Genomic DNA, 10,000 nt, shown 5'->3' on the forward strand with positions numbered 1-10,000 from the left:
TTGCCTCCTTGAGGATGCTCTTGGACGTCTTGACAGCAGATTCAGCCTGACCATTTGCCTGTCGATGACAAGGACTGCTTGTCCTATGCTCAAAGCCCCATTCTCTTCCGAACTGAGCGAACTCTGAAGAGGTGAATTGTGGTCCGTTGTCTGAGAGTACAACATCAGGAATGCTGTTTCTTGCAAATTGACTCTTCAGCTTTCTGACACATGTGGATGCTTTGGTATTTCTAAGCCTGTCAATTCCCATAAATTGGAGAAATAGTCCACAGAAATAAAATAATCCTTGTTGTCAAGATTGCAGATGTCTACTGCGACTTTTTCCCCAGCCTGTCAGTGGGCTCATGGCCCATCAGTGGCTCCTTGGCTTGCTTAGCCGACTACTGGCGGCATATTTCACATTGGGTTATGTATTCCTTTATTTCGGTGCTCATGCTCGGCCAAAATAGACACTTGCGAGCTCTTCTTAGACATCCATTGATTCCTAAGTGGGAGCTTATGTTGTATGCTGTTAACCTCAATGAAAGAGTGATCAGGTAGGCTTAGTGTAAGATCATCAGCATATTTGAGCAATAGATTGCGCTCCGGGTAAACCGGTCTTATGTTGTTTACCATAATAGAGAACAATATGGGCTCGAGGACAGTAGCTTGTGGTACCCCTCTGTTAATGCTAGCAAATTATTGCTCGAACTTGTCAAGTGCGAAGACCACAGGAAGAAGTTCCTTTTCAATCTGCGCATATCTGGATTCTGTGTCTGTGAGGGTACAGCTGGCATCTGCAAAAGCCACTTTCTGTAGTATTGCTGCTCCGAGCCCTTTCTCACTGGCATCGCATTGGATTGTTAGTGTGTCTTCTGGGTTGTAGTACTTGAGAGGTGGCGATGTGGTGGCCATTTCTTTGATTCGTTTTAAAGCTGCGTCATGTTCATGGGTCCATTTCCACTCATTTTCTTTGCAAGTGAGGTTTCTAATAGGCTCCATGACTTCACTTAGTTTCGGCATAAACTTTGCTGAGTAATTGACGAATCCACAGAATCTTCTGACTGCTTTGATGTTGTCCGGTTGCGGCATTTCTTGCACAAGCTTTATCTTGTCCGGGTCTGGTTTTAGGCCCTCTTTGGTCACAAGGTGTCTGAGGTAGGGGAATTCTGTGCTCTTGAGTTTAAGCTTCAATTTGTTTAGCTTGATTCCTTTTTGTCTGCATCGCTGCAGAAACCTTTCTAAGTTTCTGTCGTGATCCACATCAGCCTGTTCATCAGTGTTACCAACCCCATATATATCCGTGTCGTCATGTACATCAAGCAGACCAGGTAGTCCATCTAAAGCTTGGTGGATTCGTTTCTGGAAAATTTCAGAAGAGACACCGAGACGAAAAGGTAGTCTTCTCCATTAGTAACGCCCAAAGGGGGTGTCAAACGTCGTCAGTTTGGCTAACTCTTCATCAAGTATCACGTGCCAGTATCCATTGTGAGCATCAACTTTTGTGAATACTCTGACTTTTTATAGTTCTGGCAACACATCTTCTATCACTGGGATGGGATATCTTTCCCGCGTAAGGGCTTTATTGAGCTCTTTCGGATCAATACAGATCCTCAGGTCACCAGATGGCTTTGTCGCAATCACAACGTTGCTGATTCAGTCTGTGGGTGCATCCATTGGTGCTATCACGCCTAATTTCGTGAGCTTCTCTAGTTCTTGCTTGAGTCTCGGCTTCAGCACTAAGGGTACTCGTCTCGAGGGTGATATATTTGGTGATATTCCGGGATCGCCTTCTAATCGCTGAGCTCCTGGAAGAGGTCCTAGGTCTCCTTCAAAGACATCTTGATACTCCTCGATAAGTTGGTCAGCAGTCTTGACGCCTGCTGCCCGCACGAAATTTTCTGGGTGTACTTCGAGGAGTCCCATGTGTTGGCTGGCTTTTGCTCCTAGAAATGGGGTTAACTCCTCCTTCACAATGACGAACTCACGGAATATTTCTTGTCGTTCCTCGGATTTCGGATCTTGACACGTGTGACACCCTCGTGCTTCAATTCCGATCTATTCCACATTTGTAAGAACTTCTTGGTCGGGTTAATCTCCTCGTGTCCTACGTACTTTGCAGGTAGTACATTGACAGTCGCCTCAGAGTCTACTTGAAAGCGGATTGCTTTTCCTTTCAGGATCATTTCTGCGTAAATTTCTTGCGCACTTTCACGGTGTTCGACTGTACTAATAGAATCGGGTGTTGATGTAACGCAATCGATGTAATCTGATTCACTTGAGCTTTCTTCGTTGATGTCACCTGCATCACTTGAACTTTCTTCGTATTCTTCTCTTACACCATGCGTCGTGTTTCCTCTTAGTGGACTGGCAGCATTTGGCGCTATGGTTGTCTTTTCCATAAGAACTACAGTTTGCCCCCCCAAGCCGGACAATGTTGCTGGCCAAATTGGTGATTTCCTCCACAAAACTTCCAAGTACGTTGTGCTGGCACCTTCTTTTCTGGCAGTTTCTGGCCTTTCTGTTTTGATTCCTTCGCGCCCACATCCGGTTTTTCTTTACACGCTTGGTTTTTTCTTTGACCCTTCGTACTTCTTCCTTTACGGACTGACCAAGTGACTCTGTGTGTTTGAGGCGTCGCTTGTCTTGCAGATGTCGTTGGAGTGTCAATTGCTGTTGCTGTAATAATCGCTTATGGGCTCCGCTATCTTTGATCCCAAAACGATCCTGTCACTAATCAGGGAGTCGTGAAGACAATTGCAGAAGTTGCACGACTGGGCTAGAATCCTCAGCTCCGCGACGTACTGGTCTATTGATTCGCCTTGTTGTTCTCATTTGTTGAAGAGATAACGCTCGAATGTTTCGTTTGTCTCTTCAGTGGCGTATCTGTCAAAGCCCACGATGATCGCATTGAGATTACGCTTGTCTTCTTGACTTAAATCAAAGCCGTTGTAGGTTATCACAGCTTGTGGGCCTATTGAATAAAGAAATAGAGCGATTCTATATTCCTCTGTTTGAGCGTTCAACTGCGCCACGGTTTCATAGTTATTCCTTTGTTGCTTATATAACTTCCAGATCTCGCCCTTGTTTCTCGAGGACAGATTCAATCCTGTCAGGGGTTGTATCCCTTGCAATGGCACCACTGGCTGTGCTCCAGCATTAGGAGCTGGTTGTTCAGCAATCGGTTGGGCCTCTGCGGCTGGTTCTGCAACCTTTGCATCGCTCATTCTGTTTCATTTACCACTGCCACCATGTTAAGTTCTCTGATCAGCATCTTTATTAGAACAGATCATCAACTGAGGAGCAATTACACATGGAGGGAAATCTGACGCAAGATCTACACGCGTTCGGTGTCTTATTACATTGCGTAACATCTTTGTGACAAGAAACCTCAATGTAGCGTGTGAATTGAGGTTGTCCAAATTTGTTTGCCACACTTTTTCCCTTTCAACTGTCCTCTCCTTTAGACGATGCCGTTCCGATAACAAAACCTCCCAAGCGAGAGCAAGGTCGTGCTTGTTTATCCATTCTATTACCACACTTAATAATATACACGAAAAATAACTCAATTCTGATTTGCTGAGAAAGGAGTGCAGTTCTTCTGTAACACGAGTGCAAACTTGTAACGCGAGTGCAAAACTGAATGAAGAGCAGAAATACGAGCTATTTGTGATCCTAGGTTCCTAAGCTTCTCAAAGTTGTACTTTGCCACACTGAGCTTGTCAAAATATAATTGCGGTGCATCTGTGAAGTCACTCATGTTAACATGCTGTGGTGTCCTCTGACAGAGTGTCATCCAGTCATCTTGAGTAGTCTGACCATCTCGTATGCGAAGGAGTATTGCTCGAAATTGTTCTGCCTCAGGATTGTTTCCAGCCTGTCGAATATTTTCTGATAGCATGACCACTGTTTCAAATAGACCATAAATGGAATGTCCATACTGTGTGAGTAAAGAACTGGACTGGGATGGGGAAGTATAAATAGGCTTACCTCCAACGGGTAGTAGCTGTGCAAAATCTCCAAGGAGCATAACGGAAATCCGTCAAAGAGGTATGTTAAGTTTTCCTGTGGCTTGTTGTAGACGCTAATCTACCCAAGCTAGTGTCTGCTGACCATGCATTTACATTTCATCCGTAATAAGGTACTGCTTTCCAGAGAAACGAAGTTGCAGACGATACAATGCTGTTCCTTCTAAGTCATTATTATTATGATTAGGAACTTGCAGCTGTAAAGCTGAGTGTAAGGTACAACCGTCAATGTTGTAGCCTGCCAAACCAGTGGTTACTTCTAGTGTACATGTGTCTCCTAGAAGGACTTTTATTGCATTCATAAGATACGACTTACCTGATCCTGCGGTTCCTGTGATGGTGACTTGTAGTGGAACTGGGGGGGGTTGCACCATTTAATGCTGCATGATGAGAAGCAAGGATGTTGTAAGCGAGCATCTGTTGTCTATTCGTCGTGCCTGATCAACAGTTTGTTGCTGTCGTCTGTTAAGAACACTTGGGTCCTCTAGAGCCTTGTTTCTGCGTTTTGTAATCCAGTTACCAGATTCACGTAGTAGGGCAGGCGGCATTGCTCTTGCAGTTTCTGTCCAGTCAAACTGCAAGTTTTCATGAGACTGGCTTCCTTGCGAGATTGTTTCATCATACCGTTGACTGAGGCGATATAGCAGCATCCACTCCTGGTTCTCCCTCACGTTGTGGCACTTCCTCATCGTCATCATCACTGTTGTCATCTTCATCGACATGTTCATTATAGCGACGTGCTTGTTCAAGCTCGATAGATAGATAGATAGTTTATTCTAATTAAAATCGCAGCCAAAAGCTGAATAAGATTAATCGTTACAATAATAAAATCTAATAAAAATATGAGAAAAATATAAGAAAAATAAACACATATGTTGCTAAAAGTTTAATTCCAGTTGCTATATATAAATGTGTTTTTAAGTCTCTTCCTCTTAGCCAGAAGGACATTAAAATTCCTCTTTCGTCTTAAATTGGATTCACAATTGTTACGAGGTGGCAAGAGCTCATGCAGTTTATTGTCTGAGTTACAAGTGATGGAATCAAAAAGCTTAGTTGTGATAGACTGCCTGCGTCGAGATAGCGTCTCCAAGTTGGCTTGATGTAATGCGTCGCTATATGGTACAAACGGAAAAATAATTTGCATGGCGCGCTTCTGTAGCTGTTCTAGCTCTGCGGATAAATATGCAGGAAGCACGTTGTGAAACACTGGGCATGCCGTTACTGTGCGGATACAGGTCAAGTAAAAGATTAGCAGATCTTTGGCGGGAATATTCGCTCTCTTCAGTTGTTTAAGAAAATATAATCGACTCGCTACTTTTTTGCTTATTTCAGCAACATGACAGTTCCACTGAAGGTTGGATAATATATTTAGACCTAACAACTTAACAGTGGACACTACCTCTATTGCTTTCCCGTTGATAACAATGGGAGCAAAGTCCGCGGCTGATTTAGCGAACGAAATCCGTAGTTCCTTACACTTCGACTCGTTTAGCTGGAACTTGTTTTGGTTAGACTTAGCGATCAGTTCCTCCACATCAGATTGGATGCGGCTGTCTTCCTTCTTGTCAACACATTCTGCAATAGTTGTGTCATCCACGTATTTCCACAGTTCCGTGTTACTGGTGTTGATGTCATCAATCATGAGAATAAATAGCCACGGCCCGAGCTTGGTTCCCTGAGGCGCCCCTGCCGGTACGGTCCTCCATTCAGACAAGCAATTTTCTCCCAACTTGACTCTCTGCGTGCGATCTGTAAGGAAATCAATGATCCAAACGATATGCCAACCAGCATGTCCAGGGCCAGCAGGTTCCTAGCGAGAAGCGCGTGGTCTATCAAATTGAAAGCCTTTCGGGGAATCAAATAAGACGACCCTGATGGTGGATCCTGTACCATCAGTGTGTTTGGTACAGGAGTGCACCATACTGATTAGTACCACACTCTTGCTGTAACATTGGAATGTAAATGTGCAGCACTTTCAGAGGAAAGAAGTGCATGATAGCACTGAATGTGATTTTCATGGTTATCATCGAGTCCATCCCATGCAGTATTGACTTCTCCAGACCAAGGCTTGTATTTAACTAGAGCATACTTGCAGTAATTACCATAATTCTTTCTCGAAGGATTTGGAGAGAAAATTGGAAAAGTCCTAATAATTACTTCCTGTTTACGGTGTTTGAGCTCCCCCGTAGTGACATAGTAAGCAGAGGCAAATTGTGCAAGATTAAGGTTAAGAATTTCAGGGTTATTTTCTTGCCAGTTAGCACAAGTAGCATAATGGTCAAGTACTGATGGATCTAATGCTTGATCGCCTTGGTTTTCAACATCTTCATCTCCAGTCCGAACTCTTCGACTTCCATCCAGTGAGACACAGAGAAAGGAATAGGTGCAAGAATACAATGGTTTTCCAAGAAGCATATGTGCAGTTTCTTGAGATCCTATGTAACGTTCTCCAGCGACTTGAATCATTGCTCTTCGCAGTGCAGATAAAGCCATGTCTGTATTATCGAGTCTATTAACACACGCAGTGAGTATCTCAGATGCGGACTGTGATCGAGGTTCACCTTTCGTTGCGTATTTTGCGATGTAGCGGATGCACTGGTCAGTGTCAACGATGACCTGAAGATCTACATTGGCTCTCCAGTGTTGTGACATGACATGGTTGTGGCAGTTGATGCGTCCATCATTTCGCTTCGTGGTAAGTGTTGCTTTCACTTGTGCTTGGGTGATTTCCTCAACTGTTAATTATTGGTTATTACTGGCAGCTTTTGTTATGAGCTGAAAGTCAATGGTAGTTTCATCGTGACAGTTTTTGGGAAATTAAATCGGCATGTTGGCTGCTGGCCAGGTTTCATTTTAATGCAGTATGCTGTGCTAAATTTTGTATGGCGTTCTACAGAATTAACAAGGGCTTCATAGTCTATCTAAATTGCCTACAGTGTCAATTGATATTGCAGATGGATGAGGTGAGGGAATGGTCCAATTAATGATAATAATAATAATAATAATAATAATAATAATAATAATAATAGACAGTATTTATAGAGCACTAATTCCCAATGGTCCAAAAGCGCTTTACATAATAAAAATAACAACAAAATCCTAAACCTACAAAACTACATTGTCATCCTATAAAAACATCATCATTCTATGCGACATCATAACAAATTTTAAAAAGCCAAGTCTTGAGCTTAGATTTAAAAGAAGAAAGGGAATTACAAGATCTAAGTTCGAATGGAAGTGCATTCCAATTGTTTCGTGGAAGTGCGTCATTAATAGTTGTGACCAGCCAATTAACATACACTTTTACAGTTTCTTGTGCTTGATGTCCTGCTTCTATTTGATGTAGGAAGTCATTCGACATCTGGTGATAACTTGGATGTTATTCTTGACAGCGTAAAATTTGTTCCAGCTTCCATCCCTGCGCTGCTGTCTTTACAAGGCTGCAAAGGCCTGGGTCATTGGAAACCTTTGCACACCCATGTGCATGAATACTGCCTCGTGCTTGCCACTCAAAGCGGAGCCATTTCCATTCTGCACTCATTACACGATCCAGCCAATGAAAACAAAATTCATCTAACTGTGAAATAAAGAAGGCATCTGTGATGCGAGCATTATCAATTACAGCCCTAATTCGAACAGAAGGAACTGCATTGTTTGGCTTTTGAACAAGTCTGTGTAAATCTGGCCAATAGTCATCAGCAGCACTGACAGTAAAGAAGAAAGTGGGTGCTCCTTTCTGTGTGATTAATGCCTTCAGTTCCTGGTAACGCTGATGCCAGTATTGTTTTGTCCCCTGTATCTTACCAACGTGATGCTGGACACGATTCATGAGGTGGTTTGCAGTCATTTGACCCACCGTTTGTCGAAGTTCCTCGGTCATTAAGTTGGCATCTTCTGGGTTTTGAGTAAGGTAAATGCGAGCTTGTGACAATAATTGATGGCGTTGTTTCATGTTTAATGTCCAGTATGGAAATCGAGGGTGTGAGGCAAATCGCCAAGTAAAGATCCTATCAATTTAAAGGTCTGCATACTTAATAAGGTGTTTGAAACCGTCTGTTAAGGAAACTTCACGAAGGCGCGTATGCCTGGTTGGGTTCCCTTTAACATAGGGAAAAAGCGTTGGAAATGCCATGGTAGCCAAGCCCTCTGGGCAAAATTCATTGATAGGATCCCCATCATTAACTGGCCTGTCTAGCGAATCAGCACCGTTAATAAATGCGCGTATTGCATCCTGTTCAGTCTGTTGTTGCTGTGGAAGTGGAAGAAATGAATGACTCTGGTGTGGAATCTGTTCTTCTGCATCTTGTTGGTCATCTTGCTTTTCACTTGACTCTGGATCCTCCACTGTTGGAAGGTTATCAGGTACCCCATCCTCTGGCAAGCGCTCAAGTGATTCATAGTCAATAGCCACATCAGCATAAAAGGGATTGTTCGCTTTAAGCCACATTATAGCCTGGAGCACTTTCTGTCTTCTGACTGTATAATCCCTGTGTGTGTGTTGTCAGTTCAATGCCTTCGAATTATGAGATATGGGAGCTGTGCAATATTACGTGGAAGCCTATTAAGAAAACCCTGAGTGTCTTGGGGAAGATTTAAAACATGCCCTCTGTAACCCCGTTGACCCCCATGTTTACGGTATACGCACATAACTGGGCAATCTCTGGTGATTAGCACTTCTTCAATATCAGTGAGCCCTTGAAGTTGTAACGGTAAAGCACCTGGATCCATATCATTTTCTTGGTAGTATAATTTAGGGTTTCCCTTATCCTGTTTACACCTTAAACATTCAAACCTTGCAAGACTTAAACCCTGTTTTGTAGGCCAAGTTTCCTTACATGTGACACATCGTCGGTGTTCTAAACTGTTAATACAACTATGAATTTTGTCCAGCTCATTCTGAACCCATTGTTTCTGGTGTAAAGGTTGCTCGGCAGTTCGCCATGCGTTTAAAAGGTATTCCTTCTGCGAATCTTGCAGATCGTGCAGTTCTTGGCGCCTCGCATTACGTCGCACAGCATCATTCTGTCTTAAAACTCGTAGTCGTTGTTCCCTCTCCTCATTGCTTTCGTTCTGAATTCGGACGGCGTTATTTTGTCGCTGCCTTTGCAGTTGGTGTTGCCTCTGTTCATCGATTCCGTTTTGAAATCTAGTAGTGGAATTTTCTCGAAGTCTTTGTAAGCGGTGCTCTCGTTGTTGAGGTGTTTCGTCACTTAATGGCCCTTCATTACTTAAGGTTATGTTACTTAGATTATTGACACTTAATCTACGCCTACCTTGATAATGCCTCTGACACTCCAGCCTCCTGCTCCTCTGTCTCCCGCTGACGGCTTCGCCGCTGATTTTCAAGTCTCCTGTTCTGCTGTTCCTCTGTCTCCTGGGGATGGCGTTGCCTTCGTTGGGCTAAGCGATGTTCTCGCTGCTCCGCGGTTTCTTGTTGTCACCTTCTTCGCTGCTGTTCGCCTTGGATTTCAAGCTGCCGTTCTCGCTCTTCCGGAGTTTCATTGGTAAATCTCCCTAGACGATGATTTCCAACCACTTCTTGAACCCAAGGTTGTTGAATTTGCTGTTGTCTTTCATTTGCCCGAGGTATTGGTGGTGATTGACCGACCGTAAACATTGCCGTAATTCACGGATCGAAGGCCCGTCAGTTTGTCAGGAATAAAACATGAAAGTGCTGCCTACAAATGCCATCGATGGCAGTCGGCTTCCTGGAAACCCATAATGCGCTTTGACGTCTGTACTCTGGATGATGTCAAGGCGGACACCAATCAAACTCGATAGATTTATAGCAAACAGAAAATCATCCTGCTTTTGCGATCCTCGAGGGAAATGCGCGCTGACGAGATTATAAACCTCACCAAGCGCCGAGCTTCGCTCAGAATTATTCCCTTTAAGGTGTCATGTAGTCTATGACTTACAGTCAGTTTTATAAGTTATGTCTATTTTAACTTGTTGGGCACAACTTTTATTATTAATGTTCAGTTCCATAATAA

At 43.4% G+C, this 10,000-nt stretch overlaps 1 protein-coding gene across 1 annotated transcript in view; it reads right to left on the bottom strand.

Annotated features, from left to right (window-relative positions):
• Positions 1–10,000, bottom strand: part of LOC140934523 (uncharacterized) — a 275,762-nt gene that overhangs the window by 166,490 nt on the left and 99,272 nt on the right. The window lies entirely within an intron of this gene.

Source organism: Porites lutea, chromosome 4 (genome assembly GCF_958299795.1).
Source record: "Porites lutea chromosome 4, jaPorLute2.1, whole genome shotgun sequence".
Lineage (NCBI taxonomy): Eukaryota > Metazoa > Cnidaria > Anthozoa > Scleractinia > Poritidae > Porites > Porites lutea.